Raw genomic sequence first — 18588 nt, forward strand, 5'->3', positions numbered from 1 at the left:
TGCCGTGCCCTCAGTAGGTAGATGAATAACTGCATGTGTGTAGTATGTTTGTGTGCGTGTGGTAAAGTGGGAATGCATTACAGGCTATATTCTGAGGTTTGCCACTGCCTTAGTTAGAAGCCTCAATCTTAAAACATCTTTGTAAATATATGTGTGTGTGTTTGTGTGTGTTTGACCATTGGGCTACAATCTAAGTAAAGCACAAATTACTGTAAATCCAGTACATTGATGTGACTGTTTGCAGCTTTAATAAGGGCATGCTAGTATGATATATGTGGTACAGAAATGAAAGGTGTTTTGACGTTACTATAAGAAAAAAAAAAAATTACAAAAGTTACTACACATCAATAAAAAAATTGTGTTATTGACTTGAAAATGTAACTTATAGCAGGATGTGTGTGAGACCGGTGAAGTGTGTCAGTGCCGTGTAATTTGTGTTACATTCTGCTGGCTATGTTATCACGTTATGCTTCTGGGTTTGTAAATGTGAATATATCAGTTGTCTGTTGGTAGGAGGGCCATTAGAAAAACTGTTTTTATCGTATGACATACAGTTAGCAGAAGCACTCAAGCCCTCGAGTCAATTGTAATGGTTTAAAAAAATGTAATTTGCTACAATTTTTAGTTTGCTGATTAAGCTTTATTTATTCAGAAAGGCTCATTGAGATTATTTCCAAAACGCATTCATGTGATATTCATCTAAGAGCTGCAAAAAAGTAAGCTATACAGAAATGGTAAGAAAAATCTATACATTTATGCAATGACATTTAGTCTCCCTTTAGGTGTAATAAGTAGGCCCTGACACAAGGTTTGTATTTTGAGAATTCCCTTTCATTCTTAATAAGTGCTAATCAAGATTGATTTGTAGTATTTCTCAAAACAGTTTAATGTTAGCCTACTAGAACAATAATTTAGTAGCCTACTTTACAAACAGTGGGTTACAGTCTGAGTCATCTGATTTTATTTACTGAATTTTAGTTTTAAAAAAAAGTCACTCGATACATTATATCATTAGTGAAATTATATCGGGTAATTTTCTTTATCTGACACACACACACACACACCCACACACACACACACACACACACACACACACACACACACACACACACACACACACACACACACACACACACACAAGATCCATATTATGCAAGGATACATTCTGCACCAATCTAGTTTCTTCAGTCTTTCTCTCCCACGGCGACGTTACCACCGTACAGGTGCGAGCTAGCAGCGGCTCGAGCCGCACAGCCAATTAGGCGCACTGAGCGTGAGCACGTGACCAAATCCCGCTGTCTGAATGTCCGTCCGGCGAACAGCTTGGAGTGAGCGGCAGCGCTGAAAGCCACACTGAGTGGGAAGTAATAACGGCTGGTTGATACGGGAGCGGTGCAGGTAAATGGCTTCCCCCCCCCCCCCCCCCCCCCCCCCCCCCCCCCCCCCTTGCTATTCACTTTATGTGCGTTCATCCCCTCTCACCAGCTATGTTGTGTTACTAGACTATGCGGATTAGCAATGGGACAACATGTCTTGGATTAAATTGTCGTCGTCTGTTTTCATCCGATCCTCGGACAGGACAAACAGCATGATCGGCGGGTTGCTCTGCGCCGTATGCGCATTGAAACTCAGCCTTCCCGCTCCTCCCTCCCACCTTCTCTCTCCCTTTCTACCCCCCTTGTCTCTCAGACACACGAGGCTATTGATAGTTGACAGAAGCCTTGTAATCCCTGACTGATCTGGTTGGCTGGCCACAGCCATTTGCGAAACAAGAATGCTGATTGAACTTTTATTTTGCTTGGAGATTTGTTTAAATTGGAAACGCCCGCAGATTGAAGCCGTGCAAGTGAGGGAGTGAGGTTCTTCTTTTGGATCTGCATGCAACCAGGCAAGCTTTTATTGCTGAATTATTTATAAGACTGTCTGAGAGTAGCCTAATGCTTCTTGCACGGAGAGGTAGTCAAGATATTCCTAGGCACTTTCTATTTGGGCTAATTTCTAATTTCTACTTCTAAATGTAGCCTACTGCCTGCTTTTGTCCAGTTTATGCTATAGAATAATGAAATCCCTTTGGGTTTATTTTTTAATTTTTAATTTTAGCAAATAAATCAAATTATATGCTGAGAGGATTAGGTGCAAAATCAATTAGCAGACCAACAGAAAATCGAATCAAACATTTAAGTCGTGTATCAAGTAAAAAGGACAAACATAGACTACATTTTACTGTAAATTGAATAGCCTAGTTTATATTTGACTTCTGTTAATCGATAGAAGTAAGCACCCTGGAATTTAGAGACATGTGTCCCAGCTTTCTGACGTATCACAGCCTCGATTTAACGATTGATGTACGATTATTAGTAACGATTAATGTGAAGAAAATAGTGACAGTGAAAGTACTCAATAGTTCTAGTCCTAGATTCTTTTAATAAGGTGCACCTTGTGAATAACAGCCTCTTCTACTGCCCTTGTAGTGTTGTCAACAGATCTGCGGTTGTTTATTTCAGTGTCATTTTCGTCACCAATGCTTCCTTAGAAAATAAATAAACAAACAAACAGTTAAAAAAATTGCAGCTCATTTGCCCTGCTGTGTTTCAGCCTTTTACAGCCCTAGCCTACTCAACCGGAATGAGCCTAACCCGTCCGCGCCTGCGCACACCCACCACCATTCATCTCTAGGGATCTCGCCCCCCTTTTCCTGTCTCGTGCGAGAAGAGAAACCAGCAGGCGGCTCCGGGCTCGCGCTCGCTTCCCCGGTTGTCAAGGCAGTCTGACTTCTCCTCGTTGCGGCCGGACGGTGACAGCTCACCTCAGCTCTATCATTTCTCGGATTGTGCTCGGATTTTTGCCTCTTTGGAATTCTATATTTTTGAAGCAGTGACGGACTATCCACAGCTTGTTAACACAGTAAGTTGGTTGATATTATCTTTCTAGCTTTTTGTTTCCCCCCCGTATTTTTATAAGGACATTTGCTCAACGCTGTTACATCGAGAGAGAAAAATCTACTGGCAGGAGTTTGGGCTAATTTGTTTTATCCCTCGCGTGCTCTTGGTCTATAGAAGTTTGGAAGTTAAACTACTTTTTGTATTTGTTATTGTTTCGTTATCTGCTAACCGTCCTTGCCTACGCTATTGTGAAAAAAAAGAGGAACGTGATGCAACGTTAACTTTGCTTCTGTTGTGGGTCTACACTGTTTTCAGCCAGTGTTTGCGGAAGAGGTTTTTGGCGAGTTAACCTGCGAAGAATAGCCTAAAATGAGACCGGAGGAGGCAGTTTGACTGTAGCTCATCTTTCATAGCAGGTGTCTGATAACCCACTTCCGCACTGTTCTGCGAGATATCGGTCGTATATAGGTCTGTTTAACCTAAATATTTCTTATTTTATGTTATTGGAGATGCTGCTAAAGTTGAGGTGTCACATTTGTGTATTTAGTATTATCTGTGGGTTTGTTGTTGTTTCAGTATTCTTTTCATTTCCCTTTTTAACGGCACTGTTTTAGGGAAACAAACGTAGGCTAAGTTATTGAAATACCGTCTTCATCATCGACGTTGATTCTTCGCACAATGTGTGTGTGTGTGTGTGTGTGTGTGTGTGTGTGTGTGTGCGCGCGTGCGTGCATGCGTGGCATCAAGTGAATGACTCTGTTCTTGCTTAACCAGCTTGTTGGCTTACCTAAACCTGAAATAGGCTAAACTTAAACTAAGACATATTATTTCTCGGCTATCACAACTAGGCATACTAGAAAGGCCACAACAGGCATAGCAGCTTTTCAGTGTATAAAGGTCTTCACACCTGCCTGAACAGTATCGTGCAAATACTTTGCGTAGGCCTACAGTTCTTTTTGGTGGTGAAATGGAACTTTTTTAGATTTGGCAGCATTTCTCACGTCAATTGTATGTGTGGACAGGTTGTTTCTGTTTATGAGCTGTATGTGGTCTGCTGTGGTTTAGTGGTTTTTAATTGGTCTGTGCTGGTTTTAGTAGTTTATCAGCTCTTTCTGGTCTGCCAGGCTTGACTAATGGGTCATTGCCCCTGGGTTATTTTGGTTTGCTCCACCCTGTTCCATGTGCAGGAGGTGTCCCTGCTAACACATTCAGCCACACCTGCCATAGAATGTGGGGTGTCTTTGTTTGAATGCCCAGCCCTTGCTTCACTTGCCTAAAGAGAGTTGATTAATATAGTGGGAACACAGACTTCTTTAGTTATTGCTTGTTACGGAGATATAATGCTCCTCTTGTGCTGCGTACAGTGGACTCTGTGAGAGGGAGAGATGGAGTACTTACATTCTTTTTGGTATATGTTTGAGATATTCTCAGTGATTTTGTAGTTTTTCTTCTTTTCTTATGTGTATTTATGTCTCCTTTCTGTGATGGATAAATACCCAGTGGCAACTTTACAAAGTGAGCAGAGTACCAGGAACAGGGCAGGTTGAGAAAGCATGTGTGTACAGCACCTGTGTGGTTGAGTGCTCCAGGCCCCCATGAGCACTTTCACAGACTCTTTCTCGTAAGCATTGACTTGGCTGTGAACTCTCAGGCAATATCGATGCGATAAAAGCATGAGAAGGAGGGAGAAAGCAAGCTGGTTTTGTTCGATCACAATACACAATCTGTCTTTGTTTTGTCCCTTTCTTCATTTTACTAGCCCATTTGCATTTATTTGACCCCTTACACTTACAAATAAGGCTTCATTTAATTATGTTTAGTTTATTTAATATTCCACGGTCAAAACACCATAAAATAACATATTCAGTCACAATTAGAAGATGTTTTCTGTATAAAACAGGGATTTTTTTTACCATTCTATATTTAGCTTTTGGTGTTTGGACGTAGTATTGAACAAGTGATTGAGGCACAATGGCTTTAAAGTACTTTAATGCTTTTGGAAATTGATTTAATTTTCACTAAAGGAACTTACTTGGGCGCAGATTAAGGACACACATGGAACTGGCAACACTGAGCATGCTTAGCAAAGACACAAGCACAGACACAGTGGATTGGTAATTGAATAAAAGCCATAAACCAGAAAATCACAGTTTTGTCAGGTACACCTGTTTTAATCTATTCCGGGGAGCAGCGTTGTGGTCGCTCGGCTGCTTGGGTTGGTCTGGCTTCATGTTTGTTCTTGGTTTAAACGGTTTAGGGTCTCAGTAGCACACACTCAGTGGCCGAAGACTCGCAGTAAGGCTTGGCAATATATTAATATTCTATCGCTATATGTGGCTAGATATCGTCTTCAATTTTGGATGTTGTAATATCCTGATATGACACAAGTGTAACTTTCTGAACACACCAGACTGTTCTAGCTGTTCTAGTATTTGCATTTACCCACATAGTTATTGTATCAACATAACTGATGATTATCTATCAAAAATCTCATTGTGTGCATATTTTGTGAAAGCACAAATTGTCAACCCTACAATATCGCCACAATATCAATATTGAGGTATTTGGTAAAAACTATCGGGATATTTGATTTTCTCTATATCGCCCAACACTAACTCACAGTAGTGTCATGGGATGTCTCTTTCTCTTCTGCAGCGTGTGTGCATTCTGGTACCCTGTGCCTATCAGCGAAACAGGAGTCTGCTCACCAGTTCTCCGATTCTAGCATACAACAGCACATTTACAGTCTCATCTGGCAAGGAAATGTAGCACTAATCCAATTGGCTGGAGCTTTAGTAAAAGCTTTCCTAATTGGTCGACATAGCAGCTGGCTGCCAAGGTTCCATTAAGCACAACATGGAATTGGGGAGAGTCCCAGTGGGGCTGTGGTGCAGGAGAGGCTGAACAAAGGGCAGATAGCAGCAAAAAGTGTGCTACTGTTTTGAATACTCCTCCACATGGCAATATAAAGGATCCATCTGCACCCTGCTGACTCAGATCCATTCAGCTGACCGTATCTCATTTTCAGTTGTGTTGTTTGCCAAGCACGCATGCAAATACACACATGCACGCACACATGCAAACACACGCTCCCCCCACATTCCATCTGCAGGAACAAGAAGGACTTTAATCACACAAAGATGTTTGAGAAAACATCTTCCCAACGGGCTGAAGAACAAAGCCATTAACACAGGAATATTGACTGTGTGTGTATTACAAGAGGAAGAGTGGGTCTTTGCAGAGAAAAAAAAAAATGCAGCTACCAACATCCACTGCAGCCAATCCTGTTTCCGTTCACCTCAGTGTGGAATCCAGGAATAGCTCAGAGTGACAGAAACAAGAGAGGAGAGAGAGGGAGAGACAGACTAAGAGAGAGAGAGAGAAACAAAAGAAGGGACCGCCAGACAGACAGAGGCAGAGAGTGTGAGAGATGGCCATGTAAGGTTTCCTGCACAACGGCTTGCACCTCACCACACATACACTGAACCTGAAATGAACTGTTCCGAGTTTACTTTATTAAGTCACAGTTAACTTGAACTTTGACTTTGTGAGGCTGCTTTACAATGAAACACAGGCAGCCTTCCCCGTAGGATGCGTTGGGAACTTGTAATAATAGTCAGTTCCCCCTGTTTGCATTTTCATTTTACTCAGCAATGTACTATACCCAATTAATTAATTATATTATCCATTAGGATTCGACTTTCCAGTAAAACGTAAACCCTTACCTAACCTAGTACAACTTTTCGGCACTCATCATTTAGAATAAAAATTAAATTTACTTTTTGTCGTCATTGTATTGATAACGTGAATGAAACTTGATAAGTTGAATTAATGTAGCTGCACACACGTATCATAAACCTCATCACAAATTTAGCTTACTATAAAAGGTAAATTGTGTAATTTTTGTAAAAGCTGTTAATTATGTATGTATATGTGTTATTCTATAATAAGAAATAAAAAAAAGCTGTTTTTTTCTAAGACTGAAAAAAAATAAAATAAATAGAGATACATTTTTCTATTAATAAGTGAGGTCAGTGGATAACAAATGACATGCAGCAGAGTGTGTTCATCGTCTTTGCTTTCACAAATAATAAATAAAAATCAAATTTATGAAAAATGGTTGATGTGGATGATATGGAAAATGCTCCAGATCTCATTGTAAACCACTTAATCTGGGTTTATGCAAAATCCCTTTCCTAGATGATTCTCAAAGATCATATTTTATCATACTGACCCTGAAAAGAAAATGCATTTACTCCTTCAGCAGATGTACATATGTGTGTACATGGCATGCATGTCATCATTTTTCTAAAGCCAGATAAGGGCTGTTTTGTGATTATTTAAAAGATGATGTGAAACATATCTTAAACAGGAAAAAAACAATTACCCTAAACCTAATGGTCAGTTACTTAGTTTACGTTCAATTTGAGGAATAATAAACATGCACATTGACATTGTGTATGACCAACAAATCTGAGCCACATGTCACCCAACTATTTGATCACTGCACTAGAGTGTCATTGGGTGAAAGCCATTATGAATATTCCATTTCACTTGCTGGTGTGTTGAGGGATTTACCATGTAAGAGGTTGTCGTGATGGACATGTGGGCGACAGAGTTAAAGCGCGACTCTCGCCAAAATGCAACCTTGGGTCTGTTTGTGAACGTACCCGAGTCAAACTTTCGTTTAAAAGCATATTCTACGACGGAAGCAACACTTTTAAGATTTAGTTTTTTGGTCAAATGGCCTTTTGAATGGGAGTCCTAGGTGCACTTTTACACAAGCCTCAAATTAGCTATTTGTATAACATTAAGAAGGCTCGACCCAACATTAAACTTTGCTCTAAGTTTCATTCACTCCAGCATTAAGAGCATTGTTTGTGTACGCAGAGTTTACTAAAAAGAAAGATTTTGAGCAACTTACTGTAACTGTTGTTCTTCTGCTTGCCGTCTATCGAGCCAATCAAAAATAGTCGAGGGTTGAGAGTAAAGATGGAAAGCTCCTAAAGCTTAGTTTCATATAAATGCACAGATAGTTTGTTAATGAGAAACAATATTGACCTTGTAGTTGAAAAAGGAGCCTCAAATAAGAATGGCAGTTCCTCCTATGGAGTCCGTTCATTCACATTTGGAGATTGCCTATTTTTGGTTGCATTTTGGCGAGAGTTCCGCTTTAAGAATGTGTCCTTTGTATTGCATTAGTGGATTTGATAGAGCAGCTTTGTCTCATATCAAAGAAATAGTCAAATTAAACAGAAGTAAAAAAGTCAAGCAGATAGGAGACTAGTAATAGAATGCGGAAGCATTTGGTGAACTAAATTCAAATGAAAATGTAATCTCACAAAAGCATTTTCATTTACCACATACATGTGCAATAATTGGGTCAACATTTGAATTAAATAAATTAAATGATGCAATTTGCATTTCACTACCAGCATGGGCATTTTCTGACACAAAATGAAAATGGAAAAGCCATATGACATTAACTTTATGGTGGTCAAATGTCAATTAAAATGTAGTATAGATTTTGCACTTTCAGATGCATCATTTAAGTCACAATTGAAATTCCATTTTATTTTCATACACCCTTATGCACATTCTCTGACAATTTGAAAATGCAAAACCCAGTTGACAGTTCATTTTAAAATAATACCACTGCTTTATGTTTGACCATATTCAAAACGTAATTTAAATGTGAAGACGGAAAAGCATTGCGCCCAATTGAGATCAGAACGGAAATATTGCCTTATTGCAATTTAGCTGCTGGTTTTTCAGCATTGTGCTCAAAACAATATAGAAAAACACAAATTAGGCTCTCTTTTTTAATACGGTTTGGACACAATACAGTAGATCATTATATTGCCCAGCCCTAGGTGTGCAAAATCAAAACTCTTAAAAAAAACGTGAATTGTTATTATACCCTCAATGTCAGTATGATAACCTGAGTAAGATTTTTTTTACATCATTATTACAATAATAAGTATAATGTATTTCTCTGGCTTAAGCAAAAATGATGACACTACTTTACACACATGTACACACATATTTGCTGATGGAGTCAATGATGAAGTTGAGAAAATGTTTTCAGTTTGAGAGTTTGGTATGGGAGGCCCATCTGCTCTATCACTCAGCTACTGAGTGTCACCTCTCTGCTCTGACTTCTACACGCGCACGCACGCACGCACGCACGCAGGTACGCACGCACGCACAGACGCATACACACACAGAGACACTGGCAGCAACATATAACACATAGTGTACACATAGTGATAACCCATTTGCAAAAACCACAGCAGATACCTTTCTCTTCCTCTTTCTCTCTCTCTCTCTCTCTCTCTCTCTCTCTCTCTCTCTCTCTCTCTCTCTCTCTCTCTCTCTCTCTCTCTCTCACACTAATTCACTCACTCACTCCAACTTGTGGACATGCACACACAACCTTCCCCTATCCCCCTCCTCTAATGTCCCAGCTCCGCTTACTGCATCATAAAGCGCTTAGATCAGGGAAACCATAGCTTGCTCTCATGCAGACTTCCTGGAAGATCAGGCTATTTATTAAAACCATGCAGACCATGTTTGGACTGTGACTGGAAGGTGTCCCGTTCAAACCTCAGTATGGTTTGACAAATTTGGTTCAACCAAACCACTTTCATGGAGCCGTAGAGCAAGGCAGTCCATTCATTTGCTCCAACAAGCAGTTGAACAAGCACTATTATATGGTAACTTGTACGTGCTTGTACTGTATTACAGTATATTAAAGTATATATATAATAAAGTATATTTATTAAAAAATATTAAATAGTAAATTGTATTGTGACAGTTTAAAAGTGAAGGGCCGTTTGTTGATCACTGTGTGAAATACTGTTTATAAGCTTCAGCAGTCTCTCCACTTATTTATGTTATTAATGCATTGGACTGAGCAGGTGAAGTGTTATTGGTTCTGCCTCTTTTATAACAAACATGAAAGATGCTGCCAGCTCTTGTTGTAGGTTTGCAGTGTCAGTTTGTGGTAGTTGTTATGGCCTTGAAAAACCTAATCCAGCTCTTTGACAACAAACTTGTGCTAAACATTGCATGGATGGACTTGTTATTTTCCATCCACAGAAGCCCGATGTAGCTATGAAGTAGCCACTCTAGCACCAACTTCCACACTCGCACTCATCCAGGATTCTGTAGCCTCATCATAAAGAACTGCAGGAAAATCTCTCTATAAAACATAAAATCTAAAGCGTGCTTTTGTGCTGCTTTGAAAGGAACCCACACCAACAAAACGTTTTTGGACCAATTTTGAATCCTTCACCACAGTTTGGGAACACAGGCACTGAATGAAAATAATAATAAAAAAACACAACATTTGAATTGCATCTCTGGAGAAAAGAGGACAAATTATACTCTTCACTATGTCTCAATGCTACTTTTGCTTTGTGTGTGTGCACACTGTATGTGTGCCTGCAAGCGATGTTTTCTCTCTACTACTTTGACCCAGTGACCGGTGTTAGCAGATTAATTGCTGCCTTCATGTTAAGCTGTGGCGTATCGCCCCATAATTGGTAATGGAGATTATCAGTGGGATCCTGTGCAGATCTTTGTGCAGTGTGCATGAGGGCGTGTGAGATTTCTTTATCTGATTAGGAAGTTTATCTAATAAAGTAGGATTTATAGGATTCTAGTCTCTCTCCTCTGCACACACACCGGCCGGTGCTGACTCCCTTACTAGTGATGGAAGAGGATCCAAAAAGAAGTGCATGCCAATGCAGAGCTGCGTGCTATTGACAAATCCTATTGCATATTGCAATGCCTAGTCAGACAGACTAGGAATTGTGACACATTACCATTGATTGTGTTATTGATATTAACACATTAGTTTTTTTCAAGGTCTGAACCTAAAATGTAACGATTTGTTGTTGTTGAGACTATTTACATGAAGTTAGTTTTGAAAAGAATTTTTAATTTGATTTTGAGTCGATTAATAGTGCTTTATAATGTATAAACTCCAAAGACACACTGGTTACAGCTTCTCACATATGTGAGAAGTGTAAATTAAATTTTTTTTGGCTCAGACAAAAAAGTTACAGCGAAGTACTTGTAGCCTACTTGTACTTTATTGTAAATATTTTTAACAACTAATGCCACGAACGACTAATCTTTCTACTACTTTTTTGATTAATTATAAAAAAAAATCAAGTGTTTCTTATTTTGTTTTGTCCATTTTATTTAAAACTGAACATAAATGTCATGTTCCATAAACAATATAAATAACCTAAATGTTGCGTTGTCTTTGCTGTAATCAAATCAGTATGTTTAACATGAAGGATATTACTGCTTGAGTGCAGTAAATCAATGGGAAACATACATGTGTACAGACAAGTCTAGCAGCACCAGTGCCGCTTCAGACACAAGGAAAGGGCAAACAAAATTACTCTGGGCTGAGTTTTCCTAGAACCTTACCAAAAAGCCCTAGGAGGCTGAAAATGTTGGGATAAAATGATAATGGCTGGTGGATGTAAGATAAAACGTAATTTATTGAATTGATCAAATTTAAACATGTCTGTCACTGGCTTGTTGATCTTTGTATTTTCAATTCATTTCCTGTCCTGGGACACATTCATATGGTTTGATGAAGTACTTATTGGACTGTAACTTATCATTGCACTTAAAATAACAAGCGTTTGTGTGTGTGTGTGTGTGTGTGTGTGTGTGTGTGTGTGTGTGTGTGTGTGTGTGTGTGTGTGTGTGTGTGTGTGCGTAAGTCGGGCGGGGGAACTGAGCAGCCCCGCCCCCTGCAGAGAGCTAACAGGACTGAAACAGCTGCCGCTTTAGAGACTTCAGAGTGAAAAATGTTACAGCGTACATTGATGTTAAAATGTATACAGGTATGCGCGCTCTTTCGCTGTACATTTTGTTGGTAAATGTGAGATGTTCGAGTCACACACGTCTTGTTAAACAAGGAAATGAAAATGGCCATGCATGTGTGACATCAACCCGTTCTCACTTCCGCTTGGTCATTGGCTCTCAGAGTCACATACTGTTACAGAGTCTGGCATGTGGGACTGCTGGATTGGTTTAAGTTGCGGGAAACTCAGGTTATTGGTCAAATTTGCAAAATAATTGTGATGATTGGTAAAAATTGCGAGTTGCACCAAATTCACGGTGATTGGTTGAATTTTGTGAATTGGCGCCATCAGGAAATCCTGGAGGGACTGTACAGTGAGCCGTTTGAGACGGGGGACCAAACATAAATAGGCTGTCAATAGTAAAACAACACGTTGACTAAAAAAATTCCGTCAACTTATTTTAATGGTCGATTACGTTGGCTAACTAATCGCGCCAGCAATAATATTTATGTATGGACAGTACCGATGACATAGTGTAGAATCAAAGATATTATTGTACAGTGGACACACATACTTGTGTCATATGCCTCAGAGCTGCTAAGGTGTATCCACCCATTTTTTTCATGCTTGCTAGGAGGATGGGGATACAAAAAAAAAATGCAACATATATACACACACACACACACACACACACGCACGCCTGTGAGGAGTCACACAGCACTTGCAGCTTCACCATATTTCTCCTGAGATCTTTTGGAGCCGGATCGTTGTCTCACTCCAGCACACACATCATTGTCAGTCTGACTTGTGTAGGCTCAGCCACCGCTCAGCCAGCCCATCTTTTATAGCAGGTGTCTGATAACCCACTTCCTCACCGTGCTGCGAGATGTCGGTCGTATATAGGTCTGTTTTACCTAAATATTTCTTATTTTAGGTTATTGGAGATGCTGCCATGGTTAAGGTGTCACATTTGTGTATTTAGTAATATCTGTGGTTTTGTAGTTTTAGTATTCTTTTAATTTCCCATTTTTAACGGCACTGTTTTAGGGAAACTAACCTAACAGTAGTCTAAGGTATTTAAATACTGTCTTCACCATCGATGTTAAGCTCTAGCACAGTGTATGTGTGTGTGTGTGTGTGTGTGCGTGGCTGTGAAAGGAAAAGGAAGGAAAGGAGCGCATGAGATTTGCAAAATGTTTGTGTCTTTGCTTGTTTTTGTCTGTATGTTTTTGCGTGAGTTAATAATTCATCTGTAAAAATATTTATATAATGACTTCTCTCTTACTCTTACAAACTTCTTTTTACTTGGTAATATACCCCAAGTCATACTATTTATCATCAGTTTGTGTTGTTTAACCCATTTAAGATGTATTTTTTAGTTGCTGCAAGTTTCTGGCCATATGTTTCTCACATTTTAGTGTAACAACTTTCAACAATGCCTCAGTGGCTGCATCTCTAAAACTCTGTACTCAGCTGTGGGTTTTATGTGTAGGTGAGTAGAGCAAAAGCAACATGAATATACTTTTAAATCCATGAATAGATAAGTAATAAAAAAATGATACAGATAATATTGGGGAAAAAGAGCTTTGTAAATAAGTAGAGTTTTTTTAGAAAAACTGTAAAGCAATGCACTGCTGAACTTTGTTCAGTAATACATACCCGGGCTACCGTGGGATGTACCTTTATGTTGGAATACAGAATTGTTATGACGATCCAACTCACTAGCTTTTTATCCACAACTCAGCAAAGCTATAGTTCAACAGCTCCCACACAGCTCTCTCCAAACATACTCTCTTTCTTTCCTGCCCAAAACACAGGAAACAGTTGAGACCACACATCACGCGGGCTCGACCATTCAGCGCCAGATGTATGTACAATTGGGAACAAATTGTTATTTGCGCCATTGCCAACCTGCAGAAAGTGCATGCTGCGATACATCAGCTTACGTCGAATTAACCAAAACTGCAGTTCGTCCGGTAATCATCGCCTTTCTCTGCCCACTATACCGTAAATTGCATGCATTTAAAAGCACAATTGAATGAAAGCGTTAAGTACTTGTGCTATACGGCTGAGTGCAGACTGGGATATTCCCACTGCTGATGCTATGACTGTTTGAAATGATTCTGATACCAATGTTTGTAATGCAGTGAGGATTTTAACAACTGGAGATTGAATCGGAGATTCAATGTCATCTTTGATGACCTCCCATCTCTTTATGGGAAACTCACACTTTCCTCTTCACCCTCCCATGAAAGCATATGCATGACAAGGACAAGCGCAATGTGCCATTTTCAGTCCCCGCGACAGGCAGTCTGCGCTTTTCCCTCAGTGTGTGCCTGTTTGTACATACCTTGCCATGCTTTTGCACATTGTAATATACATTTGCACATTGCGAAACAAAAACGTCCTAAGTGGGCGCAAAAGCATTAGTACATCTGGCCCTCATTGTGCACCTGTGATTAAAAACTCACTTGACTGACAGATGTAGGTCTAGCTCAGAGTTCAAATATAGCAAACAAACAGCACCATCAGACTGACAGTGACACTTCTTCTTGCACTTCCAGCTTTCAGCCTGAGTGAGTGGGCATGCCATTGTTGTTATTACTAACTCACTGAGTTAGAGACATGACACCTCAAGAAGGCTGAGCAGTGTCTGTCGGCATCCCTGCAACAACCCCTTCTGTTCCTAATCTCAACAGACCCAGTCACATTACACTGATATTGTATCATAAGGATTCTCGTAGCATGAGCTCTTCTTGCAGAATGTTGAGAGCTTTGACCGTAAAACCTAAGTCACCTCTGAAAGGGTCTCATTGTGTGGAACAAGCTCTGCTAAGAGGAACAAACTGTGCCTCGGCTCATAAGTGATAATAAAGGTCTGATATGTCGCTGGTGGCCTTTAGTTATCAGTAAATTGGAAATGAAACCTACAAAAGCAGCCAGTGTAGTGCTGCTAGACAGGGGTGATGGGATTTGGTGCTGCACTTCAAATGAGACACAACACAAAGACTATGATAGTGACTTGTTCTACTTAATCAAAGAGAAATATGTCTTGTTTTGCTTTATAATCTCTTGATACCATAATTGATGCTGTCTCTCGTTTAGGTTGTATAACATACTGTACTGAGGTTACAGCAAAACATTGTTATAAGTCAGCCATTTGAACCTCAGGAAAAATGTTCCAAGGAAGAGAAAATGGGGTTTCCTGTAAGTTGTATCCTGGTGTGAAGAGATGCTTTTTTGTTTAGAGTAATAATATCAATCAATAAATCAATCAAAATATATTTAAAGAGCACTTTATAGCAACCAGCAGGTATCCAAAGTGCTTAACATCAGAATGAGTAAAATCCCATCATGCAATAGTAAGAGTGAACATAGAAAACAGTAAAATCAGAAAAGCTTACAAAGAAACAAAAGAAGGAAATTGTCACACCACTGCTACGTTTTAGAAGCCAGACTAAACAGACATATTTTGAGTTTGGACCTAAAAAGAGCTACATCTGTAACAGTGTGAATATCAGGGGGTAACTTGTTCCAGAGTCTTGGGGCAGCAACTGCGAAAGCCTGATCACCCCACCGTTTATACCTGGACCTAGGGACTTCTAATACCAACTGATTGGAAGACAGCAATGACCGGTTGTGTTCCCGCAATTATAAAATTTTTAAGGCAGCTTTAGGCAGCTTTTTTAGGCAGCAAATACTCTGGGGTGAGACCCTTTAAAGCCTTAAAAACAAACAATAAAATCTTAAAATCTATTGTAAAACGCACCGGGAGCCAAGGTGTAGAGAACGGGAATGATGTGTGCATGTCTAGATGTATTTGTTAAAAAGCGAGCTGCAGCATTTTGCACAGTTTGAAGGTTTTGAAGAGGTTTTTGAAGATTTGAAGAGATGGACGTACAGACCAATATAGAGAGCGTTACAGTAGCCCATCCTTGAACTAATAAAAGCATGAATGGCCTTTTCTAGGACGTGCCTGCTCAGGAAAGGCTTAAATTTAGCCAGCAGACAAAGCTGGAAAAAGCTCATTTTAACAACATTACTGATCTGCTTATCAAATTGCATGCTGTAATCAAAAGTAACTCAAAGCTGGACCATGTTGCATGCCCGGAGTGCTGAAAATCATACACTTTTCACATTTCTCAAACACATGGTTCAGTTGTAAAAAGACTTGTAACTGTATATATGTTTAAAGGCAGCTGGGACAGGACCTAAAGTAAGACAGGAATTTAAAAAAGTAAGAAGACTTGAAGACCCAAATGGTGCTATTAAAAAAACTCCTTCATCATTCTGGCTGGGAAAGTGTCTAAGGGCCAGTTGGTATGTTTCATGGGTTGTACAACCTCACTAAAACTGGCTTACATTCCTCAAACACAGCTGAGTGTGTAGGAAAAGCAGGTTAAAAACACCTTAAAATTAGCATTGGTGATTTTCATGATAGATGCTACTTTGTCAATAAAATAATCAAGAAATTTCTCACATGTACTGATTGACACAACTGTTGGAGCAGAGGTGCATGGAATTATGACAGAGTTAATATTAAATAACACTCTAGGTTCATGGAAACTGCTAGCTATGACAGAAGAGAGATGCTGCATCTCTGCCACCTTCACAGCATTCTGGTACGTGGCTAGACTGTCCCTTAATACACTCAGTGACACATGTAAATTGTCTTTCTTCCATCTTCGTTCATCTTGTCTGCAGTGTTGCCTAGGGGCCCTTGTGGTGTCATTTAGCCGCCTTGAAACACAGAGAGAATGTTATCTGGGGAAGAGGGGAGAGACCAGACCATACTTGACTGTGAGCCCACAAACGCAGAGGCAAACTCTCCAGCTGAAGAGGAGGTGATGCAGCGGCGCGTAGAAGCTGAGGAGACAGGCTTAATAGCTGGCGGTGGAACACGGATCTCAAACCTGACGGGGAAGTGATCTGAGATACCAGTTTCAGTTATTTCTCTAAGTGAAACTGAAAGCCCGCAGGAGACAATGAGATCCAAGGTATGGCTAAGAGGATAGGGGTGTGGGGAAAAAATCGAAACCGCATAGTATCGCGATATTTTCAGTGGCAATACTGTATTGATACACAGACGCCAAGTATCAATCTTTTATTATAGATGTTTTGGTCAGTTTTATCTGCTTGACAATCCCATTTTGAGGCAATACAATTGAAGGGATATGAACAATCAGAAAACTGTATCTTAGATGTTGACAAAGTTTCCTTTTGGGGATTTCATTTGAAATTAGAAATAAAAATATTTTATATATGGCAGAATGTGGCATAAGTATCAGGATGATATCGGATCGGGAGGCATATGCTGATTTCCACCCCTACTAGAGGATGCGTTGGCGCGTCCACACATTGGTTTAGACCAAAAGAGTTAAAAAGGGTTTTAAAATCACGAAAGAGGGTTAGAGGGACAACACACATGTATATTGAAATCCCCACAAACCAAGAGCTTCTCATATTTATGAACATCTTCTGCTAAAAACTCAGAAAAGTCAAATATAAAATCCTTGTCGAGTTTTGGGGGGCGATAAACAACTGCACACAACACAGGAGAATCCAGATCAGCCACAAACATCTGAAGTTCAAAACTATTATGACTAAGTGCAGGTAATAACGTACATCTGTACTTGTCTCTACTGTACTTGTGACCTGACACTCTAGGGGAGTTGAGGAAAGAACAGCTGGGAGGGAGGAGCTCCGAGAAGGCGCTGTCTTCACCTGGTTTCAGTCACGTTTCCGTCAACAAAAGAAAGTCCAGTGCATTGGTCGTAAAAAAGTCATTCAATATAAAAGTCTTATTTGTGAGTGATCTCGTGTTGATCTTTGATCTTTGACAGGTCGAATGGAGGGGGCTTGATCGTCAATAGTAATCCAAGCGTGGAAAGATTTATTCCACACTTGATTTTTGAAGGAGAGATAATCTATTTGTAATTATTGTCATCACTCTGATGATGGTAATTTGCTCAGTGCAACACTGATACGTGACTTTTTGCTTGTGATCCATTGAATTAGTGTAGTGCTATTACCTCATCTACATCTACATACCTTTAATATCGATACCGTTACCTTGGCTTTGGGTATCGGCCAATGCCGAGTACTTATTTGAGACCAGTGTTTAATTAATAAGCTATATGCCCTGCTGTGTGGTAATGACTGGGATCATTCTTGTATCTGTAAGGCAAGATCATAATAAAATGCATCTGAATGCACTATGGGTTTATGAGGGGCACCTAAACGCACCATGAGTTTAGGAAAAGTACAAGTCCTGTTGGAGCCCACATGCTTTAAGGTATGTTGTTTGTTTACATAACTCCTTGTGAAGGAAAAATGTTGCCAAACCGGTGACTTCAGGAGAGCAGTAGGCTTTTCCTATTCTGTCGTTTCTCCGTCATCTCTGACTCTAACAGTGGTCATGGTGTCTACAAAAGTGCAGTTGCATGTTTCTGGTAAGCTAACGTTACTTTGTGCCTTCAGCTGCATGCTACCTGGCAGTGAGTTATATATCGTAGGGTGGAGAGAAAAAAAAGCTTAGAATTAATTAATTGATCAGCCCAATTGTCTTCAAAACCCAATTCAGGTATGTGGAACAGTATTGACCCAGGCCCAGTATAGGATCTGTCTATCCCTAATCCAGACATGAACTGCACATGTAGATGCAGTAATGTTTCCAAAACAACACTGCAGTATATGCATTTGTACACACACACACACACACACACACACACACACACACACACACACACACACTGATTTCCTAACCTCTTAGTCTGTAATAAAATGGCTTTTATTGTTGTAATGCTTATGGACTTTAAACCTTACAGTTAGTAAGGTTGAATTGATTCTAAACAACGCCCAGCATTGTTTTCTGT

The 18588-nt window shown here is 39.8% G+C and overlaps 1 protein-coding gene across 3 annotated transcripts in view; it reads left to right on the forward strand.

The window, feature by feature from the left end:
• Positions 1-1207: 1207 nt before the first annotated feature.
• strbp (spermatid perinuclear RNA binding protein) overlaps positions 1208-18588 on the forward strand; it is a 75409-nt gene continuing 58028 nt past the window's right edge. The window contains exons 1-2 of one of the 3 annotated variants that reach the window (XM_034896451.1): positions 1327-1398; positions 2606-2904. The gene's annotated coding sequence lies outside the window, so the exon portion shown is untranslated. Of the gene's footprint in view, positions 1399-2605; positions 2905-18588 lie in introns of all 3 variants that reach the window. The other 2 variants (XM_034896453.1, XM_034896452.1) reach the window with 2 other exon arrangements.

The sequence above is a fragment of the Etheostoma cragini genome, chromosome 16, assembly GCF_013103735.1.
Source record: "Etheostoma cragini isolate CJK2018 chromosome 16, CSU_Ecrag_1.0, whole genome shotgun sequence".
NCBI lineage: Eukaryota > Metazoa > Chordata > Actinopteri > Perciformes > Percidae > Etheostoma > Etheostoma cragini.